Source organism: Neopelma chrysocephalum, unplaced genomic scaffold, assembly GCF_003984885.1.
Source record: "Neopelma chrysocephalum unplaced genomic scaffold, ASM398488v2 Primary Assembly neopelma1_274, whole genome shotgun sequence".
In the NCBI taxonomy this organism is placed as follows: Eukaryota; Metazoa; Chordata; class Aves; order Passeriformes; family Pipridae; genus Neopelma; species Neopelma chrysocephalum.
The window spans coordinates 1006810-1023210 of record NW_020897936.1 but is presented as its reverse complement, the minus strand read 5'-3'; positions in this window follow the sequence as shown (position 1 = coordinate 1023210).

Sequence of the window (16401 nt, the reverse complement as noted above, 5' to 3'; positions counted from 1 at the left end):
TCAAGTGTAAAAGATATCTCAATTAATTGTGGCGGGAGGAGAAGGTTAAAGGGGCGGCTGCGGTCCGGCCGGGCCGGGGCTGCGGGCGGGGAGCGCGGCCGGAGCCGCCGCCGACTTCGGGCGGTCGTGAGTGCGGATCTAGAGCCAGAGCCGAGCTCATTAGAATCAATTACACAGCTGAGGTTGATTAGCGCTTGTCAGGGCGCGGCGGCCCGCGCGGAGCCGCCTTCCCGGGGGGAATCCCGCCGGGAGCAGCCGGGATTCCTGGGAGCGCTGGACCTGCCGCCCAGAGCAGGTACGGCCCGGCCCGGGGGTCTCTCTCTGCTTTGCCCCTGACCGGTCCGTTCAGTGGAGCCTCCGGCCCTCCCACGCACCCCTGAGTGTTTTATTCTGGGGAGAAAACTCGGTTCTGTGCAGAAAAGGTGCAGGGCTGGAGTGGCTTCCAGCGAAGTTAGGCAAATTTCCCCCTTCCTTTGCTATAGCTGGGTGAAGTTTCAGATAACATTAAAGATTTGAGGTAACCAGACCCACAGCACATGGTTTTGGTGACTCAGAGGTGGGAGGTGATGTTCTCCATAGGCCCAGCACCTTGGAGCCTCCTCACCTGTCAGGGAGGTTACCTGGCAAGCTGCCTTTGTCCCCTCAGAAGAAAAGGAGTGTCCAGTTTTTCCTTACTGTACCCAAAAAGGTGCCAGGCTATCTGGAGTTTACCTTGGAGCTTTCAATTTAAGCACCAGGGAGGTTGTGTTAAAATGCAGGAAGGATTTTGAGCTAATGGGAATAATTATATCTTACAAGCTTAAAATGGCAAAATTCAAACCAGTACAGGAGCTCCAGGGACCAAAGAATGCCCAGGCCACGGAGCAGGTAGTGGAAAGATTATCATACTAAAAGTATTTGGGGAAGCACCAGTAAGTGGTTTCCATTTGCATTGGGATTTGCTGAACACCACAAAATAAAGAAGCAAGTCCTACTCTGCAGCTTTTGGCAAGGTGGCTGGTGAAGCTGGGGCTGGACGTGCACCAGCAGAGCAGGAGGCCCAGGGCAGGCACCAGGCAGGCTGCAAGGAGGGCTCATTCTGCCTTTGTGGGGAGGTGTTGGGGCTCTTTGGGGCTCTCCACTACTTTCTTCCGTGAGTCTGCCTTCCTCATATAAATAAAATTTGGCTTCCCTCCCCCTTTGTAAATATTCCATAGCAAGTGGTCTGGTTGCATCAGTAGCAATATAGCTTGACTGTTGATGGGCTGGAAAACAGATGAAACCCTGCCACACGTCTATCTTTTTATTGAGACAAAACGTTCATTTTGATGTAGCAGTTCTGTGCTGTTGCCAGATGCTGAAGGTACTTGAGGGAGATGTTGACAAGTGGATAATTGTCAGCAGAACTAAAACAGACACTTTGTTTACAGTTGAGCATGATTAATTGAGAGTAAATAAAACAACAGCTCTGTTCATAAACTCTCTCAGCAGCTCAAGTTCAAAAGCAGGCAGCGTGCTCCAGAAAGGAAGGCGCTGAACCTGCTCGTACACAGGGGTCAGGAACTGAGCTCTGTAATGAGAACACACAGTGCAGCGTGGGGCATCACCCTCTAGGGTTCAAGCCAAGTGGTTTCCTGCTTACTTTTTCTCTCTGCTGGTTTCTTTTTTTTTTTTTTTTAATTTTGGCTTACGTGGCTGGATCACAAAGGGTTGTGCATCACACATTAATTCAGAAAAAAGACTCGTGCATCTGAATGCTGGATACAGTTGACATGTTTAGGTAAAATGATGTGAGAAAAGTGGACTTGGAAACTTCATCAACAGTAAAATACTAAGTGGTGCAGCAGTCTGTCTTCCCACATTGCAACTTGAGGCTTATATAGAATATTATAGAGGTGTTTAAGAAAAGATTGGATGTGGCACTTAGTGCCATGGTCTGGTTGGCATGATGGTGTTCAATCACAGGTTGGACTTGATGATCTCAGAGGTCTTTTTCCAGCCTGGTTGATTCTGTGATTTCATGCTATAAAACTGTAGTGAGCAGACAGATTAGTGCAGGTGGTCAGTAAACCCCAGGTGTACACTGTGTTGTTTTTTTTAAATCAAGGTATGTTTCTCTTTGTATCTCATGTGTAATATTTACCCAGAGTTGTACAGGAGGTGGCATAGTCAGTACCTAAGTGATATTTGTGCTGCTCAGATTAGACAGATGCTGCAGCTCAACTGGAGAGTGGGAGGGGAAATAGCACTTACCAATCCACAGTTGCCCAAATGTGTTGTTTGTGCACATCTTTTTCAAAATTATAGTTTTCCCTCTCTCCTTTGTGCTTTGATCCACTCTGAAGCCACTTCTTGTGAATTATTCTCTCTTTAATGGACAGGAGCCCTACTAAGAGGCTGTTGTAGCAGCTGGCTCAGCCTCCCCAGTGTGTAGCACACTTTTAAGCAAAGTTATGAGCCTGTTAATCTATATTCAAACTTTCTGCATAGCTCCTGGCCTCGGGTGACTGGTAGTTTAGGAGCAGCATATCTGTGTGTACCTGTTGCCAAGGGGCACTGAGGTGGCTGTGAGTGGCTGGCAGCTGCTCACAGCCTGCAGAGAGATGTTCTTGCTCTGTCAGGACTGAAGGAGAGGGAACATCTCTGACCAGTGACTGTTGTGTTTCTCCTTGGGTCAGTTTACTGCAGCAGGCAGGTGTTTTCTGTCTTTTTCCTGTTTTTTTTCATTTTCTGTGCTAACTCTGTCCTACTGCCACTGACTCCAGCTGGAGGGGGCCTGGTGACAGCAGCCCATGCCAACAGCCAAGTCAGGCCCACAGTTCAAAGGTGCAGCTCCTGGTGGTTGTGTTACAAATGGTCCTTGAGGAGTGATTGGGTGCTACTCATCATCCATCACAGCTGTATCCACTTTGAGGGAAGGGAAGACTCTCAGAAATTCCTAAGAGGTTGCGCAGTAACACACATTTATCTGTCTTTTCAATGTTCAAGTAACATTAGGTTATTATTTTGCACTCTGAGGGTCAGTCATGCCACCAGCCTCCTGTGCAGGGAGGTCATTAGCACTGAGGGTGCTGCTGGTACAGTGTGTGGTGGTGATGTGGCTCCATCACCCTTGGATGTTTCTACCATTTCACCTCCTGCTCTCTGGCTGCTGGGCTCCTGCCCACGTGGGACCCTGGCTCTTGGAACCATGACTAAATGTATTTATTCTAATTGTCAATAACTTGTCAGCTGGATTATTAACTATCTTATGTAGTTTACACCATCAGAGCCAAGATGACTGCTCTTCTTTTGCTTTGAAGCCTCCTGTATCCTTAGCATTTCTTGAGTTCCTTCCAAAACCTTTCCCCTTTGCTTTATCAGTGATCAAAATTTTGCTCATCCCTCATCTAGAGTGTGTCTTCTCCTCTGGAGCATATGCTTGTCTGAGCTGCAGCAGTTGTTGCCTGGCTGTGCAGCTCAGCAGTGCCCCAGGATGCTCCCCAAAGGCTGAGCACTTCAAAGGAGCAGCTGCAGGCTCAGAGCAGCCAGAGCACAGGCGCTCGCGGGGCTCCGAGCCCCAAAGGGGGCTGCTGGCATGGATGTAAGAGGAAAAGCTCCTTTCAAGGAGCAGCTTTGGAGTTTCCTTCTGTAGGGGAGCACTGGGCACTTCAGGGACAAGGCAGCAAGCCAGGATCCTCTGTGCAGATTGTGAAGATCTTCCCAGAAGCTAGAGCAGCTGTGTGGGAACTCCTGGGTGAGTCAAAGCACTGAGGGGAGCGTGGTGGGGAGGGGAGTCATTTCCCTTGTGGGGAGGTGGGATCACTGTCTGTCCTGCTGCTGTTACCACTGTCTTATACTGACCTTGAGTCCACTGTGTTACTTGTTTGGATGGGGGCAGTGTCAGCTCTCCAAAACAGAAGGCCCCACTTATTTGTGAGACAGAAGGGAAAAAAGTGTTTTCCATACTTTGATGTCAACTTGGCATTTTCACTCAAATGTCTGGTCAAGAACTTTCAGATGGAAAAGACTCCTGAGATAATGTCCCTTTGAGCCTGACTTACCTAGCACCTTTAAAGGAAAAGTTCTCTAATGGAGCCACACAACTTAAAAAGTAGACCCAAAGGCAGGAGGTTCTGCTTCAGTTGGCACTGGTGGAACTGGTGTGTTTTACAATTGGTAATGATCATGTGAATTGTGAGTTCTGAATGAGGGCACAAGAGCTGTGATGCTTGGACCTATAGGAGTGTCTGTCAAAAATCACCATAAATATTATTGACTCTCTAGTCTAGAAAAAAATCCTGAGAAGTCTAAATGACTCTGATAATTTGTAGTCAAAACTCCAGGCCTCTTTGGAGAAGACAATGTACCATGTCATGCCTTTCTACTTTTCACAGAGCTTTCAGCTGGTGTGGCCTGGCAGCTCTGGATTTAAGAGAAGGTGTGAACTGAATGCTCTGGTCTGACTGGCCCAGGAGATGGGCCTGGCTGTCTGCCTGCCCTGTCAATAGTGCCCTGGGGCATTAAGGGAATAAGCTGCAGCGGATGTAGAACATCCTTTCCTCATGGTCAAAAGTTATCACTAGTGGATCCTGAAGTCAGTCCTGCTCTGGGCACAAACCTCAAGGCAACCAGTCATTTGCTGCTTCACTGTCTTGAAAGACCTTGAGATGGAGTCAAAATTGAAAGAATGAGCCAGACCTATGAAGGTGAACGTGTTTGCAGCTGACAGAAGTGGACACATGCTGGAAACCATCTGCTGGGATTTGTTGTAGGTAGCTGGGGAAGTCTAAACCTTCATGTTTAGACTGTGAATGCCATGTGCATGATCCACTTTATGTGCATATGCTGTCCAATTAAATAGTTGGGTGGGTATTAGAGTTTATTTAAGTCTGTTTCTCTTATTATGTACTCTTTGGGAAGAGACTGTCTTACTATCCATTAGATATTTTCTTCTGAAAAAAAGAACACCTCTTAATGGGTGTTTGTAGATGGAAATTCTGAGAGATCCAGCATTTCTCCTTCTGCACTCGGTGTGTGTGAAGTTTGTATATGCATTTGCAAAGCAGAACTTTGTTTAACTTTGCTGTCATTAATGGTCAGAGATGCCATGGCACTGGTACTCCATAAGTCAATTAAACATAAAATATTGTAGCAGGATTATTGGCAAGTACTGAATGGCTGAGAATAGCTGTGGAGCAGGAAGGGGCAGGGAATTGCTGTGTACTTAGCGTGTATAATGCCGCTTGCTCAATTTGTTCCTGGCTATTCACAGCAGAGTATATTTTCTCTTTTTAATTGCACGAGATGACAAGACCTTTTAATTAAGGTGGCATCTATAGTATTCATATACTGCAAAACCCACAAATGACTAAAACTTAATAGCATCGTAAAAACTATGGTTAAAGCTTTTACCAACACTGCCATCACAGCAAAAGGTTTTAAATCAACTACCTCAGCAGTGAACTTATGCCTACACAGAGCCTACTGACTCAGAGAGCAGTAACTGATTTCTTTTCATACAGAAATCGTGGGTTTTTTGTGGTTGTAGTGGTGAAACTGGTAAAGGGCTCTTTTGTCTCCTCAGTTGTATCTGCCCTCCCCTGTCGAACGTCTGCCACCTCTGTAACACCCTGTGTGCAGCAGAAGATACTGTTGGGGAAAGAAGATAAAACTCTTCTTCACTCAAAAGTTTCCTGTAGGCTTCAGGAGGACAGCAGGGCAGGGAGCGAGAGGGTTGCATGTGGAGAGATGTGTGGAAACAGGAGGACAGCACGAGATGCTGTGGGAGCAGAGCAGGGCAGGAACCTCAGTGCTGTCCAGTTCTGACATGACCCACTGTCACCCCGAGAACCACATCCCCCTGTTCAGGAATCACTGCTGTAACAATTGCCAGGCAAAGGCTGTAAGGGTGTCTGCACAGGCATTTGTTTTGTGTCTTCCCCTTTTCCTTACAATGACAGTCTCCCGTTTGCTGGGCTGGTATTTGTGGTGGGGATGCTCCCTCACCCTTCATTTCATAGATGTCACACTGTGGCACCCCAGGAACCTCTCAGAGGTGCATCCCCCTGCTGAGGTGAGGTGCAGGTCAGCTGAACACTGACAGCTTTTGCCTCGGTAACCCTGGGAAAAACGAGAATGGATCTTGGTTACTTTTGTAAAGGGTCAGGCTTTTTTTCCTTTCTTTTCTCGTGGAATGTAAAGGAACATTATGCAAATGCTTCAGGTACAGTCTTATTTTTGGCCAGAGATTTTGTGTTTCTCATCACCTTTGTGTATATGTAACAGTTACTGCAGGGGGCTTTTGCAGGCATTTCTTTTTTCATGGAATTAGGTATTTAAGAGTTTGGGTTTAATCATAATGTCATGATGCTCAGGGTTCCTTGAGCACCTTCTATCGATTAAGAAATAAACCAGTTTGTATAATCCAACATTTCCCTTGGGGTTAGTTCAGAAAGCAACATGATTTTTACTTTATTGCTAAAAATACTGCGTTGTTTACCAGATGAGTATTTAAATAATTTAAAGATGCTATTCTAAAGAGAGACCTTGTTAGAGAGAAAAGTGCTTTATCATGAGAACCTCTGGCAAAAGAGAGGAGGGCAGAGTAAACAGGAAAAGAAGAAGGAACCATAGGATGCATTAACATTTAGCAACACTAAAATGAATTGTCTTAATCACGTCTAGTTTGATGTTAGGGAATTAATGTAAATAGCATGCTCTTTTTATATTTCTGTACTCAGCACAGTAGCACAGCTTATTCTCACCTGAGTGTCAACACTTGGAAAATAATATTGATCACATTACAGGAGCTTTGGAAAGTTGTCATGTTGAGGAAGGGTCAGTTCTTCTAAAACAGTCCAGTGTCAAGTGCCCAAAGAGTTTGAAAACATGAGAAAAGTGATATTGGTTCCTATTCCAGCTGACCCTGTGTGCTTTAAGCAATGAAAGTTGCAGCCCCAATAATGGTTTTAGGGATTCCAGCATTTGCAGTTTTAGTCAGACTTGGTGGGTGTTTGGTACCACTCAGGATTCAGGGATTTATGGGAATTTTGTAAGCAAATTTTATGTATGTAGCAGCTGTAATAAGCATGTTTTTACAAACTGCAAATAAAAAAAAATAAGAAAACTTATTTAGAGATTTGCTGATTTGTTTGGGGTTTTTTTTATGGTTACTAGAGATGCTACTGTTTTGAGACATTTGCTTAATAGAAAGAGAAGAACAAAATAGGAGTGTTCAGTAATGTCAGCAGCACTCTCAAGCTGATAGCTTTAAAAGTAGACAAGTCCTTAAATGTCCGTATTTTTTAAAGGAGGAAAATAAATTCAACTTGAGTATTTGCCCTTCCTGAAGAGCAGATATGGATCCAAATAGAAAAATAATTTCCAAATATTTCAGGTGGAGTTCGGATGAAGCAAAGAATGAGATCAAAGGAAAACTGAAAACATAGGCTACTTCTGATGCTTGCTCTGTCACTCTAAATTCAGGTGATTTGACAGAACCTCTCGAAGATTGAACTTTAATTATCTGCTTCTGGTGGTGGGCAGTGGAAACAAGGAACAGAAAGTGCTGTGGTCTGACCCTGCACATTAGTGTTTGTGTTCTCAGCCTTTGTGAGCATGGATATTTCTCTTTTCTGCCCCAATGTCTGCTGCTCTGTCCCTCTCACTGCCTGTTCAAGGTACTGTTCGAGACACCTGAGCAGGAGCAGAGTGACCTCTGCACGTGTCACAGGGGGTGGTGTGGTGTAGGAGCCAGTGTGTGGATAAACACCAAAATGAAATGTGAAATTTGGGACCTTGAGATATCAGAGGCCTCTGAAAGCAGGTGGAGTCGTGGTGTGTGCTCAGCACTGGGGGCAGGAGCCCCAGAGCTCAGCTGGAAAGCCCCAGTGCTGTTCCATGGGAGCTCTTTGCACTGCTGTGCTGTGGGAAAACTGCATTCCAGGAGGCAGGATTGCCTCCCAGCTGCACCAGGATCCCCCCCCCGATGGGACTGGCAGCACTGACAAATGGCTCTGATGTGACTGTGACGAAATGCTGTTACTTTGTTACAAGAACATCCTGGGCTTTTAATTTATTTTAAAGATAGGGTCACCTTAAACTTGACGAACTTTCACAGGCTGAACAAGCGGGGGGACCATGTGGAGAGAAACATCTCTGGGGATGTACTTTGCAGTGAGTGAGTTCACTGGAGGCATGAGACTGAGGTGGGTTTGATTGCATTTACTAATACAAAATCTGACAACAGCAGAAACACCTTCACTGTTTAATCTTCCACTAGAGGGAAAAAAAAAGAAAATCAAAATACTTTTTTCTTTCCCAGAATAGCTGGCAGAGAACTTGAAAAATGTGAATCCCCTTCTTGATACCAAGTCACTTTGTTGATGAACAGTGCTCCCAGCAAAAACTGGGAATGATACCAGACAAAGGATGCCCAGCTTCATTATCTGCATTATATATCAATAGTTGTGCTTCCTTGCTTAACAAGTGTATAACCTTGTGTGTCCTTACAGTGCAGAAACAAAACAGGCAGCACCCTAAGGACACCTGGGACCACACTTCTAAGGAGTCCAGAGAAACAAAAAGATTTTATTAAAATATTATGAATTATTGTTAACATATATTTACATAATTTAATTCATCCTAGGAAACATCTAAAAGAATGGAATTTTATAGACATATAGTCATGAAGCCATCCTTTCTTGTCACCATTTCACTGCTACAATCCATCAGTACACTAGAGCCACTTTCGAGGGGATTTGTTTATTTTCTCTGATAACAAGACAAGTTGTGGGGTTGTTATCCCTTAGATGGGGAACTTGTCTGGCTCCATCTGCCTAACCCTGAGCTGGAGAGGGACAGTGTGTCTCTCAATGATCCTGGTTTTTTGAGTGAACAGTTTAAAATGCTACAGCTGGTGGGCTAAGCAAACTGGGTCAATGGTGTTACTGAACATGATTGCTGTGTTAGGAACTGACATTTAAGGCTTTGATATTTCTATTACAAGCTTCTTTTCTTGGGAGCGCTTAGCTTGTAATAAATTTTGTTAGGTTGAATGTCATTAAGGAAAGAAAATTGAAGCACCTTTAGCCTTCTTATATATAGAAGCAGTCTCTGTTAAAGGCCTTGTCTCTGAAATCTGTTGCTTTCTTAGTTTGAGACAGACTTGTAGTATTTTTGCAATTAACAGTTATCAATTCAATAGGGACTTCTTGGTCAATTGTTTGCACAATTGCTATTTTAAATAGAAAACTGTTAAGAATCTGATTAGACTAATGGAAGGGAGGGGGAAAACAAGGCTGAGGAAAGCAATGTGGTGTTCACAGTGTCTTCTAGAAAATCAAATTTATTGCAGGACCCATTATTAGAAGTAAAATCTTGGAGAATCCTGAGGAAAATCAGAAGGCAGAGAGAACCAGAGCCTTGAGTGTGCCGTGCATGAGTGATGAGGCTTCTGGTAAAATGTCTGTGTTTAATCACAAAATAATCTTACCAGCAAAACCATGTGTATAAACCAAATCTCCTGTTTCAGAGCGAAAACAGGGCTAATTGTGTGGCTGCTGAACAAATCTGCCTGACAGCAGGTACATTAAAAGGGCATTATGGTAGTGAGGAAATGCACTAAGGAACCCTGGAAACTGCTCGTCAGGAAGCTCAGCTCTGCTGGGGTGACCTGTGAACCACAGGGATATTGTTCCCACTCCTTGCAGTTTTAATCCTTGAGGCTGGAATTCAGGAGCAGCCACATTTCCCGGTCCCACCGGCCGCTCTGCCGTCCCTATTTCCCCCCCTGTCAGCAGTTGGCTTCCAGACGAGCTTGAGATGAATAGCATTCACCTTACTGCAGAGTTGTTTTATGATGCTGGTTAGATGGAATAGTTCCAGCAGATACTCCCAATAAGCAGAGGCCTGTAGTCTCTGCAGTTCATTGATCCCATATGGATGAGAACAGCTGGAGAGATGGGTTTGCTACCTGAGGCCAATGTTTGTGTTGCCAAGCGTGACTCCAGCTTGCTGACCCTTGTATAATTCATTGCACTTCAGGAAATGTTGCTCACACTATTCCATTTTGTGATGAATGGCATTACTTAAAACTGATAGTCTTGTAAAGCAGTGGTGACTTCCCATGTCTGACAGATGTGAACAAAGAATACAGTCAATAAATATTGCCACGTTCTAAAGGAAGATTCACTGCTCACACTTGAGAGGGAGGAATTTCAGTGCGGAGAGAAAACAGGTGGAAAAGAGGCTGCTATAAAATTACAATTTAGGGGTTATGCTTAAGGATGGATCTTTGTGGGGGTTCATGCATTGCAGGTCTCTGAATCATCCAGGTGTGGTGTTGCAGGCACTTATTTCAATCTACCATCGTGGAGTAGTTACTGCTTCACTGACCCTCTTAAGTAGCCAGGCAAATCATTTCAGTGACCTTGCTGAGCTTAGACTTCCATGGAATTTGCCCAGAAAGGGGAGGTTGTCTCAGGAAGGCTGTGTCTGGATAATAACATTTTGTACTTAGTCCTGTTGCTTTGGGGAATGTTTTCATCCAGACGTTTCCTGGTGCATTTTCATCGACAGTTTTCTCAATGCTGAGGTTGAGTGTTTTCTTGTTGGTGTGAAAGAGCCTCTGACCTGCTGACCAGGATCTCTGAGCTCCATCAGAAGTCTGTGGTGGGCTTTGCTGGAGGCCTCTGCAGACAGCAGCCCCAGGTCCTGATGAGAGATCAGAGCCAGCTGATTGTATCCATATGAGAAACAAAAGGCAGATTCTTCAAAAGTCAGGAATGTCAGTGAGAAGCTGCTAAGAAAAGGGAAAGAGGAACCGAGAAGAGAAACACAGTGTTTTGTCAGGTTTCTGTGGGGGACAGGGGCAGAAATTCATGTGGTGAGAGATGTGAGGGTGGTGCCTGCAGAGGTGCAGCTGAGATCTCTGTGCCAGCTGGAGGTGGTACAAGAGGAGGAGGTGATGGGCTTCAGTGAGGAACCAAGCGAGGTGAGGTGGGTGAGAAGGGAGCCAGATTCCTCATTAATATAGACCCTTCTTTCCCAGAGCTGGTGTCTTTAAGCAAAAACAACATCATTGACCATATTTATATATAGGTGGCACAAAATCACCTGGTATTTGCCCACACTCACTCTGTAGTAGGTGTGCAATTGTTTCACAGTCTTCTGCTTAGTTTCTTGCCACTTCATGGGGTATAAAGACAAATTAGGTAGTGTTCCTATAGAAATAGAAACAGCCTGATTCAAAGTCCTTTTGAAGTTAAGAGGCATGGATTAATACTTGTTTCTTATTCTTTTGTGGTGTTAATAGTGTGCCAGATGTGATACTGGGGATAGTTGCCTAGAAATGTTTCATATCATTAAACTGTAACTTTTATTCTTGAGACAATAATTTTTCTCCATGGCCCCCATTCATAAAAATCTTTGCTAAGTCCATGAGTCAAGTAACAAGAGCATCTCTATAGGCAGTGGCTGAAATGAGACAAAACCCAGTTAATAAAATACACTCTGTTTTTCATCCTCAGTAGCTAAAGCTACACTGCAGAAATCACACCAAGAACCTTAGACTGGAGTGATGTTCCTCTTGCTTGTGATGGAAGGAAAGGCAGAGGCTCCTCACCTGAGGGCCATGAGCACTCCAGCAGCCTGGCCCTCTGCCCCAGCTCCGAGGATGTGCCCGTGCTCAGCCCTGACCTGGCTCCAGGTGGGCCAGCAGGGAGGCTCCTGGAGCTGCAGCTGGAATTCCAGCAGCCCTGACAAAGCAGATCAGCCTTTGGGGGTGCAGAAGGTATGTTTGCAGTTAGGTTGAGAAAGGATTTTTGCTTTGCTTTGTTATCACTAATGTTCCATCTCCTGAAATCGAGGTTTCGGAACTGAAATGCAGCTGCAGTGATTTCTGCACTTCTCTCTTGTTTCTTTGCATTGTAGTGTACAGCCACAAGGGGCTGAATTAAAGATGTCTAGGCAGCTTTTCTGGGCTTAACTTGGCAATTAAGCTGCTTTAAAAGATTTCCCAATTAAAATGCAAGTAAGTGAGCCACAACAAAAAGTAAAATCACGTGAAACTAAATTGATACTCATTTGGACAGCAGCAATTCTTCTAAATTTATTGCATAGCTCTGCACACCTTGAGTTTTCAGACTGGCAAAACAATGATTGTCTTTTATCTTACATGTTCACCAGCCAGCACAATAGAAAGAGAAATTTAATTATTGTTACTGTGTCTAGGTTTCCCAATTGTTTGAGGCAGAGGATCGTGGAGCCTGAGGGCTCCTGCTGTGACCTGCAGGAGCTGGGCAGAGGGGCCCTCCCAGAATCCCAGCTTGGGGCTGTGCCTCTGGGCTTTCCTGGCTTTGCCACCAGTTTCTGTTTGACTTCCCCAAGATGGCCTTTTCATCTCTCTCTGCTTTCTGGAGCTGTCAGCCCAGCTGGAATTCCTGCACAGGAAACAATCTGGAAACCGTGGTAATTTTCCAGAGTGTGCGATGGGAATGGGGCTGAACAGAACTGCCTGTGCCTCTGCTGCCCTTGCTCACAGGCTGTAACTGGGACACAGCAAACTCTTCCTCCTCTTTACAGCTGAGCCCAGAGAAGAGAAGGGGGAAAAGAGAATGCAGAGATGGCAAAAGGAGCGAGTGGAGGTGGAAGAGTTATGGATGCTTGGGGAGGGGATGGGACCACGAGTTTCTCTGCTTGCCTTCCTCCCTCTTCCCAAACAAGCTGAGGATCCTGCTGCCCTTGTGCTGCCTCGAGTAAGGGGGTGGGAGGTGGCAGAATTCCCTGTGTGGAACAGGGGAGTGGTGGTTTCTTTCTGCTTTGTGGGCCAGGGGTATATTCAGTGTGCAGCACCAACCCCTGCAGCTCTTTGGTGACGATAAGTCTGTTCTGGGAGCTTCAGGAGTTTGGGCAAACAGCCAAACCCTCTTTGCAGAGGCAGCAAGAAAGGGAAACCGGGATGCTACACTTTATATCTCTGCCAAAAGTGAGTGGAGTTTCAGGAGACAAAGAAAAGGCACTTTACCACCTGCAGGGCTGCTTATCAAAGGCTTCACACACAATGGAGGTGTGAGAACCTTTCAAAGGCCAGGCCACAAACATTCTCTAAAATTGAAGGTATCGAGTAACCAAAACAGAAGAGTCATTTGCCAGATTCTCTGGTCATATTATAGTATGCATTTATGTGTGTATATCCATATGTATACATATTATATATGTACACACATATATTACATATAATGCCCACAGAGTGACTGATGTTACATCAAAGGTCACAGCTCCACACCATGCTTGTTTAGACAGAAACAACAGCAGAAATGGGTGTGGAAACAAGACCAATACAGTGCCTTTAGGATAACTCAGAAATCGTGTATTTATATCTTGCATTTTGCACTTCACTTCCTCCGTCTGTTTTGTCTTTTGTCATTTTGTCATGTCTCTATTCAGATGCTGAAGTCCTCGGGGAAGGCTGCTTTTTCTTGGCAGTGTGACACAGTGCACTTTGGAAAGTTAATGACTACTATGAGAAATAAATATTCAGTGAAATGACGTTTTCATGATTTCATGATCAAACAGAAGGAAGTCTCAGGGTTCTGGGTTGGTCTCCCAGGTCTTAGAAATGCACCCACAGAACCTATGGGGAGGCACCAATTCTGCAGAACAATCAGCCCCTTGGAAAATAAAAGAAAGGGAATGTTCCAGGACTCACCTCTGTTGCTGACGTGTCTACAGACTTGACACCTCCATGGAGTCTTTGGCCCTCAGCAATATTTTACAAATATCTCTGTGTTTGACTTGTTTCACGTTTAAGTGTATTTAAAGTATAATATTCATATTTGGGAACTGTGTATTTGCTTATACATTTCCAGTGGTTGCTCCTGGCATCTGACATTGAAACATAAGAGATCAAGTATAGACACTGATTTTATTGTGTAATACAAGATATAGCCTAATTTTGTTTATTTTTTGCAAAATTATACAATTGCACAGTTCTGTGGTGCAGAACATGACATGGTGCAGTGTATCTGGTACTGTACCTAACACTAAGTAAAAGCAAGAATCTGTCAGTGGCCATAAGAAACAATTTTCATCTGGAAATATAAAAATATACCAGATACCTGGTAGAGGTTCACTGCAGCTGGAGCTGAGCAAAGGAATACACTTTAACATAAAGTAATATACCTCTGATTCATTTGAACAGCAATCTTTTTGAGTAGACATATAAAATGACTCATCATGTTCCTGTCACTGCTGATAGAATATCTCTGTAAATGCTATGGGTCACTGAGTGTCATTTATAACCATTTAGGTGTTTTTTGGTGAATCTTAAAAACAGCAGGAAGAGAAACAGTCCCTTCAAACAACTACCTGATCATCTGGTGTCCTGAGCTCACTGTTAATAGAGGGAAACAACTGTCCATGTTATGCTTTGATGGTTTCTGTACTTGTTGATTACAAAGTGAACAAAGGACAAAAACCTGACTTCTGTGAGAAGCAAAGAATGAATGTGGAAAACAGATATTTTGATGTGAAGGGTGAAAAAGTGGATCCACAGTGCTTGCAAATGTCCAAAGCAGGATAATAAGGATGACCATGAACAATGACAAGGAATCAACACAGTGCAGAGAAGTCAAAAAAGAAAGAAAAGGAGGAGGGAGAGAATGGAAAGACAAAAATGAAAACTGTGAAGATACAACATCTGGGAGGGTTACAAAAAGAAATGATGCTTTCTGCTTGTGGGTTAGAGGCTTGGTTGGTTGGTTGGTTGGTTTCCACTGAACCTTTTTCATATATTTGTGAAAAATTGATGCTGCACTAATGGTGATGGACTGGCATGGATTGGCACAAAAGTAACTATGATATACACAGACCCCTTAAGAGGCCTCAAATATGCAGTCTGCAGGCAAACTGTTCCAGAGAAAACTGTCCTTCAGTGCTTTTCCCCAAGAGTTACAACAATAAGCTCACTGCAGCCCAGGCACAGGTCACTGGAACTCATGGATGCTCTAAAGTTCAAGTTTATTGATCATCTTGATCGTCCCTCGTGATCAAGGACATGGTCTGTACTTTGAAATATATTCCTGTGTTTAACACTGTCCCTGTTTGAGGTCTGCCTGCTGTGCACAGAACACCTACAAAGAAACGGGAGCTGACAATGACAACAGGAATCAGGACTAAAAGTGTGACATAACTTTGCTGGTATTCAGAGAACTGGTAACTAGGGCTTTCCTGGAATTAAAGAATTGACTCCCAGTGCAGATGTTTTCAAGAGTCAGAAGTGTGGGCATATCTCCCACGTGCTGAATACTCGTCGGGTTTGCTTTGCTTCTCGTCCCCCTCTGCTCTGCCCTCACCAGGAGGTCAAGTTTTTCCAAAAGTATCTGTATATACATGTGAAAGTATGAATTCAGGCAATTCCATTCATACCACAGTTGCATGGGGAGCTTTTGATTTCCTGAGTTAAACTCCAGAGCAAAGTACCGACTCCAGGTCCTCTCAGTGCTGATCTCAGTGTCTCCGTGTTTTTGACATCAAATGGGTGTTGTCAATGTTCTCTCTGACAGAAACTGAAGGGGTTTGAGGAGTACGTGGCTTCAACTTATTTTAAAAATATCAGTGAAAATCTCCCTGAGCATTTAGAGCCCCTGAAGACATCAAAGTGGCACGACTTGGGGAAAGTACAGCTAATCCCACAAGAGCAGAACTAGATCTGAGATACTTTAGGTTCGGTTATTGGGCATTTAAATGTGGTAATTTGCTGAGCCTGTGTTAAGCTTACCCTGACATCCTTGCTCTTCCCAGGCCATTGGATAGGCAACAGCACAATGTAATTCTATAATTCTAACTGGTTGCTAAAGCCAGTATTACCATTTCCCCCACCTTGTTTATCTGGACTTGTCCTAGAAATGTGTAGCCATAATTCCATGTTTAGTTACTGTTTCCCATGGTATAAATGGTTACTATTCAGGTCTAATCATTGGATTATATATGGAGTTTGAGTTTTTTCCTATTTCAGTAGGAAATCCAAGCATGTTCATTTTGTAGTATTTGGGGGTTTATGCTTTTTAAATGCTCATTCTTCTGAGGTATAGGTACATTCATTTTCTCCAGTTGGTTATTTCTAAATTTATTATGCAAATGAAACATGATTAAGCTTTTTGACTTCTGTAAAAAAAAGTTCTTGATAAGTGGAGATTTAAGCAAAAGCTTTTCATGGAAAATCATTCTCACAAGGAGAAACTATGCTACTGCTAAGGGTGTTCAAAAATCTTCTCAGGCACTGTTCACAAAGGAATTTTTGCATTTTTGGGGTCACAAATACAGCTTGCTGCTGCTTTGCCAAACAGGAAAAAAAAAAGACAAACAAGAGTCTCCCAAGGGCGTGCCAGTGGTGCCCTGGGGTTCCCAGCTCGTGTCTGTCCCTCTTTTCTTGTGTTTCTG